Below are 27,645 nucleotides of genomic sequence, written 5' to 3' on the forward strand. Positions count from 1 at the left end.
AATGGACACTCAAGCTTCGACGGACACACAGCTAAATGGAGGCCAATAATTCAATACAGTATGACTGTACTGGGGCTGCTAGTGAATCCATCAAGCAGTAAATATCATCTGAAGCCAATGCAAGCTTTTATCTTTCCAATTTTGTGTATGTCTCTGTGAAGCCCAGGCATTCAGCGAATCATGTAATTTATTCTGCAGTGCAGAGCCTGGGCTGTCTCAGACATCATATTGACTTTTTTTCCATCTGTCAGGGGCAGTCACTGCTCTGCTTTTGTGCAGACACATCACATTGCATTTATTTATTTATTTAATCCCACTCTCCAGCAGAATTGGGCAAGGACACATTTTCACACATCAACAAATACTAAGAAAAGCATCTGAACATCATTACAACAGCATGTTAAACATTTGTCCTAACCAGTTTGTTAAATCAGCACAGGCACTTCCAGCAAATGCTTGTAATGGCTCAGAAAGGACTCCCTACTGCAATGTTTTATTAAGCCTCAAAGACGCCTTGTTATTTTCTTTTGCTCTTTAGGTCAGCAGAGATGCCAGTATAATGTAAATAATACCAAACAGCTGGGCTTATTGACTTGTGATCTGTGTTTGGGTGGATATTCAGACATAGTAGATGATACAGATACAAAAATAGATGGCACGGACCAGGCTAGCATTTGCTCCCAGAGCTGGAGGAGATAAAATTGCCCTTGCAGGGAGAGGTCACGCACACTGCATGAGAGCAGCTGGACTGACTTACAGCCTTCCTCCAGGGGGTGGGCAGGTGGCATCACTACCAGCTTCATCCTCAGAGCTTCCTCACATGCTGGCAGAGGAGGAAGGAGAAAACCACTGAGTCCTTGCATTTGCTAGCAGTCAAGGACTCTCCTGCTGGGGTGGTACAAAGCCAAAAGGCTTTGGCCAGGACGTATAAGGTCAAAAATCACACACTGTGGAAAACTTGTGTCTGCATAGCAGGTTTTAGAAGCTGGACCACACGTACACATCTCTGTCACATCAAGGAAATGAGTTGGAGGCAAAACCTGACTACCTCAATTCCATGACAGAAAAAGAACTTTTATTTTCAAGGGGGAGAGGTAAGACTTCACTAGCTGTCTACTTTAAAATATAGGTCCTTTTCTGAAAAAACTCACACATTATACATATCTAATCTCAGATTCCCTGTTCTCAACAACATTCAGTCCATATCACGTCCATATACAAATTATGGTTCAGAAATCCTCCTGGGTTATATGCAACAAAGATGCAACTAGAGGGGCTCACCTGACTCAGAGCCTGGACCTGTGTTTCTACTGCCTTTGATGTGTGTGACTGCTTTTAAATTCTAGCTCATGGTATTGAAGACTGTGACAGCCACACTACAAGCACAGCTCCCTTTTGGCTTTAGCCACTGGTAATTAAATTGTAAGACAAAACTTGAATGTGTTAGTTATCTCATATGGTTTTGCAACAAGAGATTGCAAGAGCAGACCAGGTGTGCTGATTATTGTAGTGCTCTTCTGGCACTCCTTGGGATCAGATGCGGGAATGCAGAGAGTCAATGGATGCTGTGTTGTTTATCCCACATGGTGTAACAGCAAACACTGCAGTCACCCTGGCCAGAAAGTTGCCTTCTTTCTCACTTTTCTTCAGTCCAGGAGAGCTACCATGCTCCAGCCTGTGCCCGTCCCAAGCCCTGCTACTCGGTGAGCAAGTAGATATTTTGTACTACACCTCTGTAATGGGTGTGGAAGATGTGTCCCGCCACATCAGGCGCTTTCTTGACACCAACAATTTTTCCTCGATGCAGGAGTCTGAGATTCATACTTCAGTGTGCCACCTACCTGAGGGAAATGTCTACAATCAGACACGCAGTTGCTGCTACTGGGTTATAAACCAGGACACGATGGGCCACTAGGGTTGATTTATCAAAGCTAACATATAGCTGGTGTCTGCCTCTTCAGATATTTCAACATGCATTTTTCTTGGGCCAAGCCAGCATCCTTTTCTAAGACACAGGCAAGGTGACTGGTGGCTACAAGGAAATGAAGCTCTGAAGGCTCCTGGAAAACTTACAGATAGAGCAACAAGAAATGGCAGACAACTTAAAACGGTGAAATATATTTATTCCTTCAGGAACATTGAAAAATAGGGCCAGTCTCATCACACTACAATGACACAATAAGGAAACTGAAAGCCAGCAGGCAGATTATTTGCCAGCACAGAAAAATGAAAACAGTAGGATAGTATACAACTTGATCCTCCAAAAATCATGCAAAGGTCATAAGCCAATATGCTTTCCTTTAGGAAAGTGAATCAATAATGTAAATTTCAATGGCTGTAGTCAATAAGATTACTCCAAATGGGAGGGCTTTCCTTGTCCTTGAACAGCTCAGATAAAACTGAATAGCACGCATCCAGACTGCCTGGTGGGACAGGGCTTAAGTTCAAGCCATCCCCCACCTTCATTTGACTGCCAGACAAACCAGCTGGCTTATGTCACTCCAGACTCAGCCAAAACACAAGGCACTCTGGACAACTGCGAAGTTTAGATGCAGTGAAAGCTCACGCCCAAGACAGTAACATAACACAGATGTAGTTGTTTTAATCAAATCATGTCACATAATTCCACTCACAAAGTGCACCTCCAGCACATTTTGAATCACACTGGCATATCAATTATAAACTGCAGAAACTGTATTTGCATGTGAAAAGGCAGAGTAAGGAAAGACAAATTAATGATGATAGTACAGTTATTTTTGCAGGCATGGTATCCATAAATCAATTTTGCTTGGATTTCAGGTAACGTGGGTTTGTAAGTCTTATTTTCTTGTTTGTGTAGCAAAGCAGGTAGATTACACAATGGAATTAAGCCTGCCTCTTAGAAAAATCAAAACTATGCTACCTGTTTTCCAGGTCCTTGCAGGTGTTGAATAATACCAACTACACTGAAATCAACAACAGTTGAGTACTCTGTGCTTTCCTGTGTCAGAGCCTTAATGTACAGCCTTAAACATCAGGGGTACATAAATTATACTTTAAAACATCAGCACAGAAACATCTGAGGCTCTTCACAGTCTGTACTCCTCCACCTCATTCTCCTCTCTTCCCGCACAAGCACACACACACACACACATGTGGAAAGGCAATAGCACCCAAACACGCATTTGGCACACCCTTATTAACCTCCAGTTAGAAAATACTGCCTGGAACACATCACTTACAGTAACCTGAAAAGCAGCATGCTGCTTTTCTAGAGAAACAAATTAAAAGGCAACTCACTGAGCAATTCTCCAACACCTGAGAGCAATTAATGTAAACAGAAACAGGAAACATCATCAATTATTTAAACCAAAATGAATATCTAACATTGACCTTCTCCAGCACTCATCAGTTTTATGCCTCCACCTGAATAAACTCAGGGGAGGCAAAACCACAAGACAGACGTACACCACAAGCTATATAAAACGCAGCAAATGCAGAAAGAGGTCTCTCTGTCTTTGTAGCTGTCCTCAGCGTTTCTAGTTCTGCAAGTGGGACTCAGCCTGTCGATCCCTTAGTTTTGATATGTGTGCCCTTGCCACTTATGTTTGAAAATCCTATATTCTTTTCTATGCATTTCAGACTCTCATGTCGAAAGAAGCAGGCCAGACTTATTAGGCTGCAAGAGCGTGATCAAAGAGCAGCAGACATTTTCTATGAGTTGTCACTCCCTGATTTTAATGAACAAAAAAAAAAGCATCCGTAAGTCATGCTGATTTGGACAATACAGAGAAGTGGTTTGTAAGGCTCCAGAGCAGCTGGTTGTCAGAGCTCTACATGTTTTTAAAATGCAGAACTGAAAGTCTTGAGGAAAATGTTATAACCCAAATCATTGCAGACTTGGGCCTGGACAGAAGGGATTTCAAGGGAACATGGAATTTATTAGCTAATGCTATTGCTGAACATAACGGCAGAAGGAGAAGGATATTTGGCACACTAATGGCTAAAGATTTTCAGAGCAAAGCCTATTAGACATAAAATACAATAAGTCCTTTGTGACTGTTCAAGCTAAACAAGGCTTGAAGTGCTGGTGTCTGCTGTTCCCCCAACTCCTATTAGCAGTTTCAAGGAAACTCACATGAGTGCTTCATGCAGAATTATACAAGCTTGCACGAGGTCATCTGCTTAAAATCCTCCAACAGATACCCAGAATCTTGACTAATTGTCTCAGATGAAGTGCACTATGTCATTACCATGGAGGCAAAGTACATTACTAGTCCACAGGACCAGATTAATGTTATTATTACTGTTGGGGTGCTATTAAGGACATTTCAGGCTTTACATCATTAAGATTTTTTTCCCTGTTTTGGAAGAATAGACCTGCAGAAAGAGGCAGGAAGCCAAAGAATGGCATAGAGGATGTCAGCATGGAAGCTGTTAAAAGAAGAAGTGGTATGTTAACAGCTGAGATCTAAAAGAGAAATAAATAAATTAAGCCAAATACCGCCAGGTATTTTATTTGTATATTTATTTACTGTAGCTGTATAGCTCCTGATGACTTCATTAATAAGAAGTTTGAATGCAAAATACCTTCAAAGTCACCTAACTACCTTTTGGAGGAGGAGGAAATCTGAACGATTTCTCTCTGAAGAAACCCAGTATTGGTTGCAGGTTCCACATTCAGCGCCAGTAAAGTAAAACACTTCAAGTAGCCCAGGGGAGGTCCTTGCCTGGGTCCTGCAACCAGCAGAGAGGAGTGGCCACGTGAAGGCAGCCCAGGCACCATGAGACCTGGGGAGGGGCAGCTCCAGCAAGGATAACAGGCAGATGTGGAGAACATCTCTCCAGGAGATACAGACAGATGTTGGAGGCTGGGCTGGTTTGGCCTTTCCTTGGTGAACCATCCTCTTCCTGCAACTGGGGACTTCTGGTATCTCACAGCCCTGCAGCTGGCTTTAGGGTGCAGTACTCTATGGGGATATATTTAGACCAGTGAGCCCAAGCACAGTGGGATGCCAGGAGATGTACTCGTCCTCCAGGACCAAGCTCCTATGCTGGCTGCGCTGTGTGGGAGAACAAGCTTCAGGAACTGTGAGCTGTAATCCGTTCAGTGGGTTAGGCACAGCTGGAACCACACAGAAGTAAAGAGAGCTTTACAGAGGAGATATTTAGGAGTCTAAACATAGATTTTTTTCCAAAAAATTGGGCCCCTTATTCACAGTGACAATCAGGCACGCTTAACAAATTTCTTAAGTGTCTTAAACATGTTTTTATAAATAACTTTAAAAGACTTGAAGCAATTCATATAGCCTTTGATAAAGCTAGATATCAAATCCAGGCTTTCTTTTGCAGCTCCCTTCACAGCCCTCTAATCACTGAAACACCTTTTCTAGTGTAAAGCCCGTTCCTGGGACTCACTGCCACAATGTATTGCTGGAGCAAAGACTTCAGCAGGATCCGTAGAATCGTAGAATGGTTTGGGTTGTAAGGGATCTTAAAGACCATCTAGTTCCAACCTTCCTGCCATGGGCAGGGACACCTTCTACTAGACCAGGTTGCTCAAAGCCCCATCCAACCTGGCCTTGAACACTGTCAGGGATGGGGCAACCACAGCTTCTCTGGGCATCCTGGCTCAGAGCCTCACCACCCTCATAGTAATGATTTTCTTCCTTATATCTAGTCTAAATCTCCCCTCTTTCAGTTTAAAGCTATTACCCCTTGTACTGCCACTACATGCTGTTGTAAAAAGTCCCTCTCAAGCTCTCTTGTAGGCCCCTTCAGGTACTGGAAGGCTGCTCTAAGGTGTTCCCAGAGCCTTCTCTTCTCCAGGCTAAACAGCCCCGTCTCTCTCAGCCTTTCTTCACAGCAGAGGTGTTCCATCTCTCTGACCATTTTTGTGGCCCTTCTCTGGACCTGTTCCAACAGGTCTATGTCTTTCCTGTGCTGAGGGTTCCAGAGCTGGACACAGGACTCTGAGATCATATATACAGTCACTTAGTTGGAGGAATCATGTGCCTCAGACCACAGCAGATGTCAAGAGCTATTCTAAACAGCTATAAAGGCTTAAGGTCTCATGACTGTAACACCTGCACAACATCTTTGTAGGGCGTGTGTATGCAGTAAATCCAAGAACTGATGAGCAGATGTTATTGCCCTTCCTTCTCAGTCGAACATCATCTCCTTCAACTCAGCTGCAGAGAAACAAACCAAAGTCTGAGGCCACTTATGCAAGCAGAAGGGGCACTTTCATGGTCCCACAGCTTTGTGCCAGGTCACTGCCACAAAGGGCAGCAGCCAGCCTTCTGCCGACTTCAGCATAAGTCAGGCCTTTCCAACCTAAAGGTAATCTTCAATTTCAAGAGCAGAAAATTCTTGTTTGCAAGACTACATCAACTGCCATTGGAGATAATGAAGATAATCTTTTCAAAAACCTTTAAACAATGTTGTTTACTATAGAATAAGATTCAGTTTAGGCTGGACTTACCTCAAAATATCCAGATTGACTGAATATAATAATTTTTCTGGAACAAGATGAACAGCCGTATCATCAGTCAGGCTGTTCTTGATATAAGTTAATAGTAGTGTGTTAAAAGCTATCATTCTCGTTTAGCTACTGAAAAAGTGACAGTAGCATTCCTATCAGTGGACAAATATTCTGTACCAAATATTTATCAATCCATCATCACAAACAGTTGAAAGCTGACTACATACAGAGTTTTGTTATGATACAATATACCTATGCACTAGACTGGCATGTACTTATTTGTGCAATTTTTCTGCTCCATGTACACGCCTGTAGGAATGTGTCTTAAGTTCTGAGTAGTGAAAACAACATTTATTTCACTTTGAACAAAGTGTGGTAAATGTGTTTTGATGGAGAAATGGAAGACTGCAAGTCATGGCACTAGCCTTCAGACAACTTTTAACTATATTTTCATCTTAGGTATCTACATATTTGATATGAAAATCTGGATGTGGTTTAAAGGGCTGACATAAGCCATGTGCCTTCTGGAGACATAGCATTAAGCCTAACTTGCACAATTGTGTGGCCAAACTATCCCTGTAAGCAATGCAAGCAAATATTATTTGTTGAAAGATACAGTTTTAGGTCCCTCTACCTTTTTATCTGATTTGTCTCTTACACAGTTCTGGAATTTTACATTATGAAGGTTCTGCAACCCATGACATGTCTGAAAAAAACCTCTCAGTGCTACTTAGTAACACAATTGTTCTATGATGTTATTACATTACTGTTGCATATAGCCACTTGAAAAAGTAGAAATTGCTTTGCAGTTAGAAATTCTCTTTTCTCAAAGATTTTGAACAGATATTTACATGTGCAAGCATTCTAATTGCCTTTATGGTTAGCCTAAAAATGAAGGGACTATTTACATATTTTTATTTTTTAAATTTAATTTGGGTCAGATTAAATAAAAGAAGTAAGTGTAAAATTCTAAATTTGTGTCCTTGTTTATAGAAATTCCTGAATTTAAAAGTCTTTATTTTACAGAACGCTGCGTTTCATCTGACTTTGGAGATTCTGCTGTGCTGTTATGTCAATAAATGTCCTAGGCTCTTAGGCGTGGAAGAAAAATAATCAATTCTGCCAGGCAAAAAATTCAGAGACCAGTTTTGTCAGACTCATTGTTAGGGGTGCCTTTTCTTAATCAGGATGATAGGCTGGTCTCCAGGCTGCTCCAATTAAGAGGATTCTACTGAATTCAGAACCTGTGCATAGTATGCTGAAACTCAAAGGCAACAGCTTAAGAAATTATCACATATCAAAGTTGCAGAATATAAAACTAATATGGGAGTTAAATTATTTTCCCAAAAAAGTCCTTTGTGGAGCTTAAGTGCCTGCCTGTCTGACATGTCATTTATTTTCTGATCTAATAATTTCCAACATGCCCTTTGCCCTAGATCCTTGAAATTAAACAAGGATGGCATTTGTCAGCAAGTTTCTCAAGTCTGCTACCTCTCATTGCATGAGCTGTCATTTGAAGAGGGACATTTAACTTGTGAAAAGGTCATTTTTCTACTAAGAAGAGAACTTGGTGTTTCAGACGATTTGGGTCTTGATCCCAATTTCATTTGACTCTACCGAAATAGCTTGCACTTGGATACGTGTATATATATACACCTCTGTGTGTGCACCCAAATGAATGTTTTCAGAAAAAGAGAACAGACTTTAGGATAAGGACCATCTCAAAAAAGTCATACATATTCATTAAAGTTGGCCCTGAAAGTGCCATGGTGTGAGAAACCAGAGCAATTGTGGACTTTCTATGTCCTACCTGTACTCAACCATTCCTCCATGTCACCATGGGTAGCTGGTGTGACATAAGTCACATTTGCCATTCAGGAGGAATCAACAGCATAGATTGTATTTTCTAGTAAAATGTGTTCCAGAACGCCACACTGTTAAAATGATACCTTCAATATCACAGTGTAGTTGTAAGTGAATAATATCTGTTTGTAAAGGTCCATCATTACGTACTTCTCAAGTGTTCAGGAACATTATACATTGACAAGCAGATATTTATAGGCTTAGTTTGTTATCAGCTTGGTATCAACAGAAACACATTGCAGATTTCTGTAATACATCTTTGTTTGTATATCTGCTAGCCTGAGAAGTGTCAGGGGTTTTTTAAGACATGTAGGCATTTTCCTATTCCTTGGTAGCTTTTGGAAGAGAATTAGTCCAGAGACTCTAAAGAGCTGAACTCTCAGCTTCTGTTTCTTTTGGGGCAACTAGTAGAAGGAGAATGCATGTTACAGAGGGTGAAACTGACAGCAAAAAATACTCCTACACAATAGTCTGAAGCAGTTGAATCTGGAGTCAATTTTCGTGAGCGTAGGTTATAGACGGACAAGAGTGAAATAAAGTTCAATAAAGTTCACTCTTGATCCATCTCAGATGTGAAGTCATTAGGGATCTGCCTGGCTGCACATTATTTTAGATGTATGTCAGCTATAACAGAGACCCCACTGTAAAGTGTAACACTTGTTGCATCACGTGGGTGTCTGATGATCCTTGTCCAAGTCTGCGCTTCAAGTCCTTTAGATAGTGCAATGAGAAGTAGACACAACATTTTCATCTGTATCTGAGAGCAACTTTCTCCAACATTGCTCATGCTTTCTAAAAAATAACTATGACTCTTACCAACAGGTCACCTGGCACTAATTTAAAAAGAAACAGAATCTTTTGTCATCAGTAAGCTGAAAATCATAGGAAAATTTCTTCAATACCATTGTTTAAAACTTCAGACAAAGGAGGGCATAGATTTCTGTTTCTCTTGTCAACAGCTTGTACAGTGATGACCTATTCATGAGTTTCTTTTCTGTCAGGGTCACTTCTAAGACCTCACACATTTTGTGGACAACATCTGAGTAAAAGACCTAGCATGTGTGAATCTGCATTGTGATAATAAGTTCATCAGCACTACACTCGCTTAAAATAATCCAGTTTCTGATTTTGCTACATAACTTATTCTACATCTTCCTTGTTGCAACTGTATAATATTTTGATTGAAAATAAAACAAAATTGAGGGCATTATCAAACAAAAAATACTGATTATACTGGTAATAAAATCTACAGGAAGAATTAGTTATGTCCTCCCATATGAAATAATTTCTTCTCCTTTGCAAGTGAACATATACACATATAATGCTATGGGTTCCCATCAGGATCCTATTTCTTGACCCTTGCCATATACAGTTCAGTTTAACATTCCTTTGTGTGTATACCATGCCTTCAGATTAGATGTCCTATTATAAAGCAGATCAAGATATATTTATAAGAAATACGTACACTCATTTTAAAAAGCAAGAATGAGAGCCTTAGTTCAGTTGCCTAGTGTGTTTTTTCTGTTTTTTAAAGTACTCTAGAAGAGGTCAGGAGAGGGCTGCCCTTAGTGGCAAGCAGGCACGCAGATAATCTATCCAGGCGGCAGAAAGAAGTAGCCCCGCAGCTCACCTGGAAGCACTACCTCAGTCACCGCTCGAGTACCAGCTGTATACACAAGCAGTAGGGTTACAGATTTTTGCAGCACACAGGACCATCACACATCTGATCAAAGGCATAAGCAACGTGAAAGATTACCCATAAACAGAGAAACCCCATGTCAAAAAGCTCCAATTGCCTCATATTTATTTGACACTTACGGGTGAGGTGGGAACCTGTAGATGTGCAGCTGTTCTCTCTATCTGTTGCTGATGTTCTAAGATCCAATAGTAATTGAATTCTCTAAATGAGAAAATCATGTCTTTTTCTAAATCACACGGAGCTGACCCGGGGCCCTCAGATGTCTGTGATGAGTTGCTGTAGGTGCAATTCAAAGGCAAATTTTGTGAAACAGCATCCCGCTAACGCTAGCCCCGAGGGAGCTTTGCACTGCCTTCTCTGCCCTGAAAGCAAATGGTTTATTTCTCAGACCAGCCAGGGCCCCCCCAGGGTCCCTCCATCCCACGGTGGCACCAACTGCAGAGCATATTGGTGGCTGTGGGTGGCCTCCCTGTCCAGCAGCACACAGCATGAGCTGTATGTTCTCCGAGAACAGGGTTTGCAGTGGCAAATTCTCCTTGCACCTGTGATTGATACACGTACGAGTGTACAAGACGAAGCCAATGAGTATCAGGTATCCACTGTCACCAGGACAAGCTCTATGAATAGGTCTTTACAACACACAACTGTATTCCCTTCTAACAGGTGTCAAATGTTTTCCTGGAGCAAGACTATGTAAGTAACAGAGGATTGAATGTAGATCTTTAAAAGTGTTTGTGTTTCATGAGGTGAAGAAAACTCTTTCTGGTCCAATGGAGACTTTTAACCGATTGTATCATAAAGGGTTTTTTCTTTCTCTCTCTTTTATACCATGTAGAAATGTAAAAGTAATGGTAATAGGTTTTCCTCTTTCCTGATAATAAAGGCTGTTTCTGACAAGAAGGAAATTCAAGTTGACACATTCCTGGCTCAGTTCAACCACTTTGACTGATGTGATCTGGTTACCTTTTCCCCCTGTTTTCTTTTTAAAAATATATTATCACTGGGAAATCTGCACCTCAGAATGAGCCACGTATTTCTGTTACAAAGGTCAGTCCATTGTATAATTTTACACATATGTCCAACACAAATCAATTCTGTTTGGCTCAAATGCACCTAAAAAGGCTCATAGCACATTCAATCCAAATTGTATCCCTTTCTCCTCAACTAAATTCCCAAGAATTAGATTTTTTTCTCCAGTTCACTGGAGTTAAATAGTGTTAAGATCCAGCTAAACACTGGAGATAAAAAGATTTCTCAGTGGGTTGACTGGAGTACTTGTAGATGAGACAGACACAAAGGCACCAAAATGAACCCTGGATTTTGATGACCTGCAAAAGGGGTCAAACAGTCACTACATGGTAATTAATATTTTGTCATTGATATATAAATTTTCTGTAGAACTATCACTCTTTTGATTTATATAAAAACTAAATTCAAACCACTTTGCTCTGTGCTATGTAGATAGCATTTATAAACCTCAGTAATACAGGATGGATTTGTTCAATTCACAGTGCAGTTAAATATTTGGTAAAAGAAAGTGAAACAGTGATCACTAACTTCTGTGAAGATGTACCTATTGGTTTCAGTCCAGAAACGCATTATTCTTTAATTTAAAAATTAGGCAACTTTTTTTCTCTTTGATAGGTATCCAAAGCAGTTTAACCACTGTTTCTTTTAGCTAGAGGCCTCTGGCTTTCCCACTGTAAGGGGATATGCTACTTGGAAAAGCTCCTTGGTAGAAGAAAACAAGCACTTCTGCTGGTACAAATCTAACCAGGTGAAGGATGTTTTTGCCGCTGTGTTGTGCAGAGCCTGGCTTCGTGTCACCCTGGGTTTAACAGCCAGGGCTGACACGCAGCCTGGTGCTGGCACTCCCTGTGGGAAGACAGTTGCTGGCACTGCTGGGCAGCCCAGGGCTGCAGTGGTGCGACCCACTGACCACCACAGCTGTGCCCCTGCAGTGCCAGGGTGGATGCAGTTCTACTGATTAGATGAGACTTTTGTTAATCAAGCACGTTTCACTCAGCACACAGCCTTATCGTGCTTGCCCAAAGTGCATCTTTGTTCCTGGTTTCACTCACCGTCAGAGGACCATGTCTTCCTGTCCCAGGCAAACACTGCCAGCATGGATAACACCTTAGCAGGACTGAAGAAGAGAAATGTGAAGAGGCAGACGCTCCTAAAAGGTGTAAATTATTCAAGAACAAAATGTTCATGTAATCTTATCCTAGAGGTATCGTCATCCATTTTTTTCCAATGGATGATATTGCCTAGTTAGTATTCAAGTGTTACTACCTAAATGAACCTGATCAATGTTAACTGAGAAGACTCTAAGAAAATTTTATCAGGATGCCCAAATCCTGCTCCTTCTTGCTTAATCAATCACCTCTCTGCTGAGCTGTGTAGCATTCTGTTACAAAAGTCTTAGGAGAGAAATTGGGCTGTGGCAAAATGAATAAAACATTTGCTACAGTGCTAGAGTAACGACCCTTAAGTGCCACAGAAAAATGAGTGGCATGGACTCCTTCCTTTTACAAAGAGACTGGGTCATACATCGGGAGGAAACTACTAATAAAGTACTAGGTACAATGTTTAAGGGTGGGGATAAAGCAGAGTATGTACTGCTGACTTGAGTTCTCAGCCCAGTCCCTGCACAAATATTCATCCATGGGATCCTGAGGTATGCGTTTGTTTTTATCCCCCCACCTCTTTCCTGTTGCAGACAATTTTTACACAGGCTTTAATCACCGGCATCTCTTGCTGTTCTCATGGAGCTTACTGTGTCATCATAAAGGCATTGACCAAGAGGTGGCTGGCAGGACACAGCTATTTACTTTGAAGTAGTGGGAGGGTTGCAGGGCAGAGAAGCATGAGGAAAATCTGCATTGACTGGCACTTAACAATACCTGAACAATTCATAAGTCTCCTTGAACAGGTCCCTAAAGGCAAAGAATAGTGGATTAAGTTTCCTTAGATTCCCTAACAGAAATGTCATTTTTATCTGTGGCATAAAGTAGTAAAGGAAGAAAAAAACCTATGTATTCAGCATGCTTAAACAAAGAAGCAGAGACATGTAAAATCAGTGACTCAATAGTGGAGGATTATTTACTGTCATTTCAAATTAACTTTAAATCCATCTAAGGCATACTTGAAGTTAAGATGAGGTCATTCTTCTGATTTCTATTTTAAAAGTGGAAAGGCAGAAAGAAGAGACACCACTGGTTTGGGAGGAGGGTGTATTTCATTAGATAATATAATTGGTAGACAGCTGCTGAAAACAAAATGCTCCTTTAAGAAGGCAGTGATTTAAAAACCAGTGTGAGGTCATGTAACATCATTATTCTCTTTACATCTTTCATTAGGTCAAAATACCAGTACCTATTGCAGTAGCTTTCATCTCAGGCAGCATATGCCAGTGCTTCACTTTCAAATCTAGCTTTTTTATTCTTTGGAAGGATTACAATCTTCAACACCACCGCTTCATTTTCATTACGTTGCTGTTCTATCTTTTAGGAGAAATCAGTTTCACATTGTGTTATTCTTATACTCCTTAACAAGGTTTAGAAATAAAAAGAAAAGAGGAATCCTTTTTTTAAGAGGTCCCAGTTTGATAGCACTTCCTAATCCAAAAAAAAAAAAAAAGAAAAGAAAAAAGGGAAAAGAAAAGAAAGATTTATTATCTGAATAGTTTGCTTCAAAAGGACATGCGGCAGTGGAACATTCAAATCCCAACTGTCTAAGCTGAAGTCATTGATGTGTATTATCTGCAGGCTGCTATCATTAATAAGGCAGATTTAAAAGGACACTTCTTAAAGCCTGGACAATTTCTTTGGGTTAAAACTCTGAGGATGCCCTCTCTATCCTTTAGCTGAAAAAAGAAATCCTCTTGTGTATGAACATATATTAAAAAAGTTGTCTCCTCTTACTGGACTTTCACAAAGTCTTTTTCAGAGTTTCTTTACTTCACTCATAATTCCCTTTCTGTACAAGACTAAGACAAGACCATTTCTGAACATTAACACAGGATAATAATAAACTCCTCCAACTGTCTAGTAGCATGACAACTGCTGCAAAGGCAGTAAAGATAACAGTTACTGCTTTCCTTTTGCCTCCTTAGAAAGAAGATTGTATTTTTACATACAATGTAATGTATTTTGTCTGATGATTTCATGAGAGTTAATGTAGGTGTAAAGACCTACAAATATCTTGGTTTTGTTTCTAGTAAGATTGTCTGTGTTTTCTCCTTCATCTTTTCTTTTTTTTTCTTTTTTTTCTTTTTTTTTTTTTTTTTTTGTTTTTTTTGTTTTTTTTTAGGGAGGAGGCAGGTCAGAACTTTTCACTCTAACCCCAGAATGGAATCTGGCTCTCATAAACTGTTCAGATGAGCTGATTCCAAGAAAATAGAATATTTCCCTTTTGCTGTCATCTTAATGTGCCTCCAGTTATTGGGAAAGCAAACTTCCTTCTTGCTGTAGTGCACATTTAATATAACAAATTGCAAATGATACAATACGAAGCAAAAGAGGGCTTACACAAAATAACACAAAATAATGATTGATACGAAGACTATTTTTAGTTTATGCTTTTTCAGATAAATGTTGGACAAAAGCATGCAATCATTGTTATAAATTTATTGAGATCTGTTTAGTTGCCACTGTCAGATGTTTATTTGATTGTAGCTCCACTGGTCTCTGACTGGGAAAGTGATATGATTTCATAGGAACAAAGGTATATCTTAAAGAGGAAACTCTACCACAAAACTTCTTATGAAACGCTTTTATTAAATGCCTATGTTACAGAAGTGACAGGATTGCTCAGCTTGCTCAGTCAATAATATAGCCTGAAATGCCAAAGGTTATGCAAGAAAAATAAAGCAACTTCGTTCGTTAAAAATTGATCCAGTCAGTGGAACAAGGAATCTATGTCTCTGCCCTGCAAAGGAATATGATAGCTTTTAAAACATACATCTCAACTGCAATTACTGCAATTTTAAAATAGCCATACTATTCTATTATTTTACATGTTTAGAAATAAATTACTCTCAGAACTATGAAGCTTTATGTTGTTAGTGCACAGTGAATATTAATCATTGTAAAACAGTGAAAAATGTAGATGTTGATAATGTAAAGGGAACTGTAATCTGTAGTGATACCATTCATTAGGCAGACAAAGTTCCAAGCGGGAAGCACTGAATACAGCAAAGCTCTAAGAAACACAATAGAAGGCATAATTCACCTCCTGGGAACAGGCTAGAATGACCTCTCACTGTCTTCATTCTCTGAGTCCGAAAAGAGACATCAAGCAGATACTGGTCACTGGCAGCAACAGAACTTCATTGCTGCCTAGAGCTCAGCAGTATGAGGAAAGGGAACATATGAAGCAGTTTGGGCAAAATGAGAAACACTTTCCAGATCAAGCTTCCAAAATTAAACTAAGTTTCCTGAAGTTTATTTGCTTCCTATTTCTTTGCATATTATCACTTCCAGCACTGTGTGGAGACAGGATACTGAAACACTGTTCAAAAAGACCAGTTTTGCAAGAATCTTGTTTAAAAAGGACGTAGCATTAGTCCATAACTATTATTTCATTCACGAGATTTTCATCCTGGTTGTACGTTGAGGTGATATTTGATTGTTTCAGTTGTGTTTTTTTGGCTTAAGATGTGAGAAGAACTTTTTAACCTGGTCACTCAAAGATAGCTTTCCCTTTGGACTTCAGAAAGCCTACATGTTACCTTACTATTTTAACGTGCAGTGAATAAAGCCACTCTCTGAATTTTGCTAGCAGCAAATGGACTGTGAGCACCCAGCATGGTGGATTTACCAGCATAAATCAAAGGTAAATACACTTGAGCTTGAGAAATTACATCTGTATAAAAACCAACCAGGACTTAGATCAGACTGAATAAATAAGCACATCAGGGGGTGATCGTATGTACTTGTGCTGTGCCGCACACATTCACGCATCGAAAAACCATGTGGGCTGCAAAAAAAATGATCTGCCTTTCCTTGCACACACAGAACTCCAGAATGCATTTGAGGACTCAGAAAAGAGTAACTGATTTCCAACAATTCCTCAAAGACTAACATTACTAAAATTATAGTTTAGAAAAGGAGCATATAAGGAGCTTATTTTGATATATTTTTGCCAGTGGACCACTGCAGTCAACACAATCATGTCCTACCTAGCCATGTCAAAAAGACATAACATAGGTCCCAACATAACTGATGCACATCAGCAGTGTTTAAAAAAGCCATTCTGTGAAAAACAGCTGATTAATAAATGTTACTTACAAATTAAAAAGAAAAAGAGAGAGAAAAAGAGAAGAATCTTGATAATATGTTTTATTCTACTTTGTTACACCATCTGTAATTAGCGCTTTATAAATATACAGTGAAACATTTGACAGACCTGTACATGTTGGGGATGCCTCAAGCACATTGTGATAAATTGTCAAAGACTTAGAGACATTCAACTTGTCTAGTCTAGGCTCACTTTCACATTAAAACTGTTCTATTCCTTTCTCCAAGGATTAAGACAATATGATCTGGATGCTTGCTAGATGACCAGCACCATTCAGAAAAAAATATTATTTAAAAATTCTGTAAGTGTAGGGAGAAAGAAAGGACATTAAGTTTTTATTAAAACAGATAATAGGACCACTATTCGTACTGCAGTTTACCATTGCCTGCTGAGCACAGTAATGAGGATTCAGGACTCTGTAAATGATACACTGTCAGAAAAAGCCTCTGGATGCACAGCAAGAGCAACACAGCAGATTCATTTTTGTGCAGAACTTAATGTTATGAAACATTTATTTAAGAAACACCAAGCAATTAAAAATGTTTGTGCGTGTATGTGTGTGGGCATGGTTTTTGAGAAGACTTACTTCTTGGAGCTGAATATACACTCTTGCAAGCATCCCTAGAATTAGAAGAAAATGCCTATGGAAATGATGTTAGGACTATATATCAGTCTATCCTCCAAAGAGAGATTTGTGCTCAAAATAGTAAAGTCTGTAAATTCTGAGGTTCACGACATACAAAGAATATAAAAAACAGTAATAGTTACTACTTGTCTCATTTAGCATACTCAGTTTCTGCTTGTAGAGGGAACGTTGACTGGGATTGTCGTAAGCTGGTAACATAACTGAAAAGAACTGCTGTAGGGTTTGCATCATAGTGTGGACAGAGTGAGAGCTGGCATTTGTCCATCAAAAATCATCCTAGACCTGATTCTGTTGTCCCTTCTGCATAGTTTCACTGCCTTTCATGGAGCTCCCTCTCAGTCACTGTCACTTGAGAGAGAGACCCACTGTTTTGTGATGTTCACATAGGGTTTAGCACCTGTGCCCAGCTGTGTTTTAGCATAAAGTCCAGAAGCTGTACTCATACTGTGCACAGCTCTTCAACGCTTGGCAGGTTATCTCCTTCAAAACAAGTCTGAAACAACTATTCAGACTTCCTCCTCCTCCTTCTCCTCAAAATGGAGAAAGTGGAATTTAAGTACTGAAAAAATACTAGTTTTCTTTGATATCTTTCCTAGTTGCTAACTACCAGTGTTAAGTTACAAGAATATTTCTGTTTCCTATTGTGCTGACACCAAGCACTTGTCATGCTATGCTGTTCCTGCAGCAACTCCCATCCTTCACACTTCTGATAAGAATTAGACAGGAAAAAACCCAGGGTAAGGGCTGCCCTTCTTTTCAACCTCTTCTGAGTAGAGATAATACCATGCATTTGGAAAGATTTGGAACACCAAGTTTATTGACATTGTGGACAGGAGAGGAAAGGTTGTGTCACTGTCAGGCCAAGCTTGTCGTAGCTTACCCCTTACAAGAGCTGGTTGTTCAGGGTCCAGAAGAATACTCTACATACTTTCTTTGATGCAGCATGGCATGGACCAGGTGTAGACACCCCGTTACTGTGTTATGAGATCAGGAATACAGGAAATATTATGCAGCATCCAGTTATACAAGTGACAGGAGAAATGCAGCGAAACTCAATCTAGACTTAATCTAGCTACAGCAAAAAGAGCTGAGCACAAGTGATTGCTCCAGGCAAGAACACCTTTTACTAAAGCCTTAACCTTCATACAGAGGGAACAGTGGAGCTAAAGTCTAAATAACGAATGGTCCAGGGTGCTTACCCTAAGCAGCAGAAAAATTGCTTCTCTAAACTAAATATAGCCCCGGTCCATACTTTTTTGCCACTTCTGTCTTCTTCCTAGGGACAAGATTATAATTTTTATAATTTCACCCATTGTTACTTGTGTTTTCCCATTCTCTTTCACAGGTCTGCGTATAAACTCTGTGTGGGTTACACTTGGCCAGAAGAAGAAAGACTACCTCTGTTCCAAGTCATGTACCCAGTGAGACATTTTTTTTCATTCCATTCATTCCCTCATGGCTTTTCCTCTTTAGTTTAGTTCTAAATTACTCTCCCCACATTTCCCTAATAGATTTACATATTGACAGTCAAACACTAACTAAAATGCACATTGTATTGTGATATCTGGCTTCTGCAAACCATCAAAAGCTGACTGCACCACTCAGGATTCCCCTTTTCAGTTTGCAGAGTTAGCTGATTTGGTTCTGTGGAGGAGTGTAACAGACCATGAGCAAAGCAGATCAGCTTTTAAGGTTTTTATTTAAAATTCAGAGCACTCAAGACTATGACAGAGCCATGCATTCAGAATGAGACAAAGCAGTAAGCATGAAGAATGTAAAATGTATTAGTCTTCATTTAAAACCAGGCAAGTCACTATTCCTCTTTAATATACTTGATTAGTAATTTTGTGTGCATTAGTTTCAGAAAGTAATGTTTTTTTGAGTGGATTTTGCCAATAAAATGTCACACTGACTAAGATGAGGACAGTATAATATCTCTACCTACTGTTTTCACATAAAATAGCAATAGATTCAATATTATATAATTAAAGATACTGAGAGAAACAGAGTGTAATGAATGATAGTATGCTTTGTGCCATAATACTAAGAGGTATTAAACCTTTTATTTTTTTCATTGCACTGCAAATGTTGTTATGCAGGGCAACAATTTCAAGGCCGTAAGAAGTAGAAATGTTTAGAATGGTAGGAACATACAAGGATCAGCTGGGATGACAAAACCTAACACATTTTCGTGTAAGATATTATGAGGGAGGGCACTTAGAAGAAACAGCAGATATTCAAATAGTTTTCTGTGTACAATAGGTTGGTTGGCTAGTGTCAACCTAAAATTGTATGGATAAAATAGGAGTATTGGTGGCTGCTGGCTTTTATGCTGATGTCATTATCATCACTATCAAGCAGTCTCTTGCCAGGATGTAACAGATGTACCTTTGTGTATTGCCACTTAAAGTACAGTGCTACTGTCATCTCTAAACTGTATTTCCTTAAGGAAATTACCCAGTCTTGGAAAATTTTTACAATCCAGTAAAAGGAGCAGTGCTCAAGGTTCATCACTCACACACAGAAAATGAGAATGGTCTTCCTCCAGTCCATTTCGTATTGCACAAGGGACATAATAACATAATTTTTGGATGAAGCTATGTATGACCTTGGCATCTCCCTGGGCTCAATGAAGAAATCCCCTGACTCATACCAACAGTAAATACATCTTTTTAGAGTCACTGGTATAAAAGTACAGTGCTCTGTGTTGGTACGGAGCACTGGAACAGGCTGCCCAGGGGGTTGTGGAGTCTCCTTCTCTGGAGATATTCAAGACTCGCCTGGACAAGGTCCTCTACAACCTACTGTAGGTGACCCTGCTTCGGCAGGAGGGTTGGACTAGATGACCCATAGAGGTCTCTTCCAACCCCTACCATTCTGTGATTCTGTGATTCTGTACCTGGGAAGAACCTTACTGAACACTTCAGTCTGCAGAAGCTAACCAGAATGTATGCTCTCTAGATCTCTCCGGGGAAGCTTCACAAAAGGAATCTGCATTTTGCAGACATAAGGTTTTAGGGTATGAGGGTGTGGGTTTTTGTTAAAGAACAACTCTTTGTTGTTTTGAGCTTGGTCAGTGATGGCTTTCATTTCTTTTCTGTAGCGTAGTGGGAGTTGGGAATACACTGCCTTTACCTCCATTTCCAGTGGTGCTTTAGGCTTACAACCCCAGTTCAGTAACTGACCCAAGCATATTCACAGATCCATTCAAGACACATAATTAAACTGCACCTATGCCCAGGTGCACAACTCTTGGGTCAAAGCTTGTGCAGTGCTTTGAGATCCTTCAGGTAGAGAAGAAATAAATACCATGATAATAAACCTTGTTTGGCAGCTGTCCTGCAAGGACAGTTAAGATTAAAGTGGCCATCATAGAAAAATCTGTTGCATGATATCTATTGTGGATTCTTTGAGAGGAAGTGAAATCTTAATACATATACTTTAAAAAAACCTCAGCTAAAAATTGTAATTTTTTTTTTAAGCAGACTCATTTTCAGACTCACAGAAGCAGGGACTTTAGAGAAAGTGAATCCAGTTCAAAATTAAGGATGAAGTTGAAAGACTTCAAAGCAGTGGCAATTTGCATAGGTAATTTCCTCCCTCAGGCCATGTAAACAGTGAACTGAAATTTATTCACCAGAAGGCATTAGGAATTTCACATAAAGCACAGAACATGGGATTTCCAAAAATTCTGAAAAACAACTAGTTCTTCAAAAAGTCAAGATCCATCAGTGTAGCTCTTTAGCTTTTCAGCAGCTTCCGTTTGATCTTAGGCCACTGACTTTGGACAGCAGCTTCAATCACAGTTCGCATGCAAGTGACTTCATGCCAAGAACAACTTTGTTTGGGAGCAGAAGCTGACACATATGCTTTAGTTTTTCTGCAGTACCAGATGTGTCTTCCAAAAACTGTGGTTAGAGATGGTAATAAAGATATGACTGTTACAGGGTATTAGTGATGAAATATACAGCCCCTGACTTCAGGTCTGGGAAAAGATCTAAGCTTGGAGCTTTGGTTTTTATTCAGAGGCCTTTTCTAGGGAGGGTATATCGCTCATCTTTTGACAGACTCTATTTGAAATGTTTGGTTATCAATATTTATTAGAGCTGGATGACAGTTTTTAGATAACATTTCAACCATGGGAGAGGAGGGAGGACAGAGTCCCAGCTCTCCTAAGACAGCCCACCAGCTGGTGGTTAGGGCACTCATGAAGGACACAGGATAACCCTCTGGCTGTGAACTGTTTTAGGGCACTCACATAACTTTTCAAGAACATTTTAGGAAAATGTTACTTTACTTCCCTTGCACCGTCAAGGGAAGCATACTTAGATGTACCCAAATATTCTTCCAGATTTCTTATTTTCTGGGCAGTCTAATGTCCTCTCACAGCTTCTGCAAAAGCATCAGTACATGCTACTCTATTGAAGGTATCATTTAACAGTACTTTAATTTAGGAAAGAAAATAATTAACATACAGAATTAAATGAACTTTTTATCACTTGTTGAGTACAGATTAAAAAATGATCTGGAAGGACTGTTTGTGTACCTAGTTAGCTATCTAGGACTGTAAGTTAAAGATTCAATCAATAATTCATAGACTGATTACTTCTTTAACACCTTACAAATGATTTCTTAATTATCTAATTTTATTTTATTTATATTTTCCAGCTGTAATTTTGTGGTGAATTTACACTTTTTTTGTTGGAACTGGATGCTTTCTATTGTCATTATTTAGGCAAGGAGAGAAACCAAATTCAGTCTTTCAATATACCTTACAATTTTCATAGACTATTGACATGCCTGTTGTCATATCATATAAAAATGTATTTTAGGAAGTTTATGAAATCCATTCTGCTTTAACCTACAAACTGCTTTGAAGAGTAATAACTGGGGTTCATGGCAAAAGAAAACCAAAGCAAAAGAACATCTGGGCACAGTATCTAAATAGATCCCATTTGACCTACCTGATGGGGCTGTTATTTATTTTTTAATGGGAAGAAAATGCAAAAAGTACATATTTTCCAATAACCTCACCCAAATAATCTCAAGAACGTCTACATCTCAGTAGCTCAAATACTTATTTCATAGTATCTTTTTCATAGTAACAGCTTTCTCTAAATAATGTTAGTTGCTAGACAAGGAGAAAAGCAATTTCATTTCGCTGAAAATGAAGCAATCTTCAGCAAGATGTCAAAACATCCTAAATGGTTAACGACATTTCTTGTGATCCATCTGTTGGCCAACCTTTCCCTTGGGACAAAAAATGAATCCTTTTTATTAAATATAAATCAGTATTTAGGTAAACACTACCAGCTGAAAAGGAAAACACTCTGACAGCCATCAGGCTTAGGGACTGTAAGTGTTCTCATCCACAGTACAAAAACCACACTTTTTTCACGCAGACAACTTTTGTGAATGTCTAGCAGTGCTGCTACCTCTGTCTCCAGCTAAGGAGAAACCACTTACTGGTTTAAGTAAATAATAATATAGGTATTTATATACACATACACATGTAAATATATATTTCTTTACAAAGTGGATGTGCACACATATAACTTATCTCCCATTCTGTCTTTGTTTTAATCCCCTGGACACCACTCACAAGGAGAAATGTACTGTAGGTTAAATGACAAAGAAGCAGGAGGGATATAACAACATCAGCAGATACTTTAAGGAGTGAAAATAATAACCTGTCTCACTGGAGGCTGCTGTGGGAAGGCTGGCCTATGCAAACTCTGTTCCAAAGACTGCCAAGGCACATGGGGATGCCAGATGAGTCTGTGGGGTATGATGATCGTGTCTATGATTTTCAGTGTCTAAACTCACAGAGGGTTGCTTTACACTGTGCCTGCCTCCACTCCATCCACAAGAGCAGCTCTGACAGTCTCGTGGCAACCTTGTTTTCCTCACCCTTCTTCGCCTTGTCAGATCTTTCCTCTCCTAGACAAAGTGTAAAAAGGAAAAGTATTTTAAAAATTACTTGATTGTAACACAAAAACACTCCTGATAAGGTAATAACTGAACTAAATCTTATTTTTTTAAATGTAGGTTAGGGTCTAAATAATCAGGCTTTTTCTGTGGGCACTTCCAACACCATTTTCTACCAACTTTTGGAGATTAAAAGGAGTAAATGTTGTGTATCTGAACTCCTACCTCTTAAGTCACTTAAATTCACAACCATTTAAATAGGACCCGCAGTCAGAGAATACTACATGGTACTTGCCATGTTTACAAAACAAATTACTTGAGAGGTCAGTAAAATTTGCCACAAAAGTATTACTTCAGAGTAGTGAAAATCACACCAATATGCTTGATGTGCTTGGGCTACACAGACAACTTTGCCACTCTCAAAACCTGCTCTTACTATTGTCTTACCTAGCACGATGGGGAGATTTTGAGAAATGACAATAGACTGATCTTAGCCACCATCGTCTCTCAGCATATTTCAGACTCTTCCCTTACCATAGAACAGCATATATCCAAACGAATCTATTGCACACACACTGTTCACGTTGTACGTAAATCAGTAAATCAGCAACAAGAATCATAAAATCATAGAGTGGGAAGGGTTGGAAGGGTTGGAAGGGACCTTGAAGATCATCTGGTTCCAACCTCCTTGCCATAAGCAGGGACATCTTCCACTAGACCAGGTTGCTCAGAGCTCCATCCAACCTGCCTTTCCTGAAAACATTGAATTTGCTGAGGATAGACAGAAAGGCAGTGCAGAACTGCTCAACAGGTCCAGTGCTTCTTGCTATGTGCATCTTTGTACCTGGGATTAACCATGTCAGTAATCAAATCCATCAACTTCAGGAAACTCCAGCACAGGGAAAGCGCTGAGGCACGTCAAACCACTTCAAATACCCAAGCTCATAAATATATTTGGATGCTTACAACTATAACGAGTCTAGAGATTTCCTGCTGTAAATGAATTAATGCTTATTTGTTTTAGAAATATGTGCTTCCTGGACTGGTAACAATAGCATTTTTTCTTGATCTAGTCTGGGGGATTTTGATGCGTGCAACAAGCCTTAAAGATCCTTCTGTGTTTCAGTTCATTTAAAGCCAGTATCAAACGTCTCAAGATATTCTCATAGACTTCTCAATCCTGAAATGACCTTCTCTGTGACCTCAAACACATTTTCATCAGCACCTGAATGAGCACCATCTTGTGGTCTTTAAACAAATCCCATCAAACATATAGTCTTTCCTTGTAAGAGCATAATATTGGCTGAAAACAAGCTGTCCAAACCACCCTGGTCTAACACACTTCCTTACTATTGTGGGGTCATATTCTTAGCAATAGTTCCAGCAACACAGTAGTTCCCTTTTTGTTGGAGGCAGGTAAGGTCTTCTATGGTGCTTTTCTACTGAACAGACAAATCTGGAATTGAGTACTCTAAAGCACTATGATCACGTAACCCTGAGGATTTGCACATAACCATCAAATCCCTCCCAGTTTGTTTTCAATTTGCAAACCACAGGTTTGTAGCTGAAAAAACAATTTCTTTATTCATGTGTGTTTCACAGGCCCCTTTTGGCAATGTTAATAAATAGCTTATGGTTGGTTTCAGGTATCAGTAACATAGCCATGCATTAACAGGGGATAAAAAAATATTGAAACTTCTTATACCAGTGAACTAAAGAAAAAATGTCCCCCTTTCTATGAATTTATTGGTGTGAGGTTTTTGTTGGCACTAAGGCTAGATACTCCTGCCTACTTCAGAATAACAAGCATGAGTAGAAGTACTAGGAGGAACTCACTATGTTGGCTCTTCTCATTACATTTCCATTTACCCAAGCAGGGTTGTCTGTAAATGCAAAATCTTCCCCTCTCTCTTTTCTTGTTTTCATTTCTCTGCCTAATATTCCTAGTCCTCATCCTTTCCCTCTCCCATCCTTGTTTTGATTCACCCCTCTCCACTGCAAAATGCATCTGCTGGGTCTTTTAAATGTGAAATTGAGGCCTTTTGGTGACGTATGCCTTCACTGTTGATAATCTGAGCCTGTTGATAACTTGTGCTAAGGTCAATGACTTTAGGGCAGTGGGGAAGGCAGTTCTTACTATGTTGGCTGTGTGAGGACTGAGGTCAGGATTCTGTGGATCACTCTGCCAGAGCAACAGGGTAGATCTTGAGAGATTTGGGTTCAAACTGCCATATTCTTCTCCATTTATAAATTTGTTGGAGATTTTCTCAGCTGCAGTACAGCAATACAGGTATTTCCAGGGTTACATGGGAAGTGCTTAGGCATGACTCTGCAGAACTGTGGATACATATTCAAATCTTACTAACGTAAAGCCTGGATGCTGTTCAGCTATTATTCAAAAATGTGGTCTATCTCCTGTCACTTGGGTTAGGTGGGATATAAAGCACTAAGAAACTGTTAAGCTGCACCTGTGAACCTCTTTGTAAAAGTACACAACATAAGGACCAGAAGAGTGAAAAATAATTTTAAATCCTCAGTACATTTTGGTAACATTTGTCTTGATTTCTCAGTCATTAGCTAGAAAGATTCTATGTGACTGTTCCATCTCCTACCAGCAACACATTTATTTTTGCACACCCTTCCCTTTCCCTGCTCCTGCACTTCACAGGAGGCACTCAGCACAAGACTCTCCCTGCCTCATGAGTGTGGTCAGTCCTGGCAGTGATCAGCTGATCAATGGGATGTACCTGGAACATATTGCTGGAGGGCTACAGAGCTTCACCACTCCCGTTTCGGCAAGATCCAAACCCCGCAGTAGCAGCCTGGCACCAGAGACTGCCCCTGTCCCCAGAGACCACTAGGTCTGGGACGTCCAGTAGCCTTGGATGAGCTGAGCATGGCAGGATGTTATAAACAGGGAAGAAGACATTACTGTGGTTTAAATAGAACTGAAAAATCTACAGGCAACTACAAGGGAAACATCTGCATGCACCATAGCTAGAGAAAAAAATGTTACTTCCCTTGGCCAAGTAGCTGAATTTAAAAACTCTGTTTGTGATTAAATTAGTCACAGGAAGAACTCCAATTAAAACTGTCCACTTTTTTATCGTCTTGTTTGTGAGTGGTACTGATAGATGCTACATAGTCATACCTAACTATACCGAAGTAAATGCCTGGGGTAATTATCAATGATTTCAAAATAGGCTTACTTGCTGGTAGAGCAGTATACCATCTTTTCCTTAGGCTTGTATACCATTTCCCATAGAAAAAGAAACTCTAACACCCATCTTCTCGTAAAAAATATATTGGAAATATGTTAACTAATGTAACCACAGTCTATGAATTTACTGTTTTATACTTAAAACTGTGAAATATTATTTATGTACCTGGACTAGGCTTTCCAAGAACACATCCATTAAACTCTGTATGTATTTTCTCTATGAAGAGGTGTCTCAGTAACATCTTGGGAAATCAGTGTTGTATTAGTTATACATACATATAGTCTGATCTCCTCTTTCAGGTTCAGAGACAGAGGTTTCCACAAGAAACTGTATAGTTCAAAGGCTTATGAGAATATTTGTTACATATGTTTTTCTGGTTTGGCGTATTTGAAGATGTTTTCGAGCACCATTTCACCATGACAGGTCAAATGCTTTACAGTTTGCTGATGTATTACTGTACTTAAAAGACTTTTGTTTTAAAAGAAAAGCACTTAAAGGTTCTGAACAAGCAAGAAGGTTAAACAGGTTTGGTTTTTTTTTTAAATGAAAACTTGGCAAAACATGAAATACTTTTGGAAATGTATAAAGAAAGAGAAGTCACTAAACATATGAAAAAAGTTTACATCATAAAGAAAGACCCTATCTTCTAAGTGGGAAATACAAAAGCGGAAAAACTGCAAGAGCCTGTAGGAAAATACTGACATCAAACACACTGGGGCAATTTTTCATCATAATGCTAATGGCAGAAATTATCTATGCTCTTACTGCTAGTGGTGATGAAATCTGTGTAATTCTTCCTGCTCTGAGTACAAGTGCTGTTGAGCATAAACAGAGATGTGTTGAAACACACGTAGATTTCCTTAACTGAATCAGCTCTATGCTCAAGGGACTTAGTAGCAAATCTGTATATCTTTCTGGCAGTTCTCTGCATTTGGGGAATGACTGAAAGCCTAGCTCCTAGTCAAATCAATGCTAATTTTCTTGTTCACTCCAAAGGACCTACAAGTAAAAGCAGTGCTCGTAGCTTGGAAAAAATAGCCAAATAAGTACATACTTCAAGGCCTACAATAGATATTTTTTTTGTTTTAAATTAGTCATATTTTACAGTAACTAAAGAAATAACAGATAAGGTCTTAAAAACAGAACAAATAATGGTTAAATGATACCCTGGATCTTCCCAATGGTACAAAAGCAATGCAAATGCTACAAGATAGTAAAAACAATGGAGACCTTACTACGTTCATCCAGCTGTTGTTCATTGTAGTTTTAGGCACTTGCCTCTTTGCACCATGTAGCTTTTGGCCAAAGGAAGGGGCAGGAATGGAAGAGGGGAAATGATCCACTAGCTAAAGTGCCCAGGGAAGTGGTTGAGGCAACATCCATGGAGGTATTTAAAAGATGTATACGTGCGGAGCTTTTGGACATTGTTTAGTGGTGGAATTGACAATGTCAGGTTAAGGGCTGGACTCAATGGTCTTGAATGTCTTCTCCAACCTAAATGATGCAATGATTCTATGAAAAG

This window comes from Opisthocomus hoazin, chromosome Z, assembly GCF_030867145.1.
Source record: "Opisthocomus hoazin isolate bOpiHoa1 chromosome Z, bOpiHoa1.hap1, whole genome shotgun sequence".
In the NCBI taxonomy this organism is placed as follows: Eukaryota; Metazoa; Chordata; class Aves; order Opisthocomiformes; family Opisthocomidae; genus Opisthocomus; species Opisthocomus hoazin.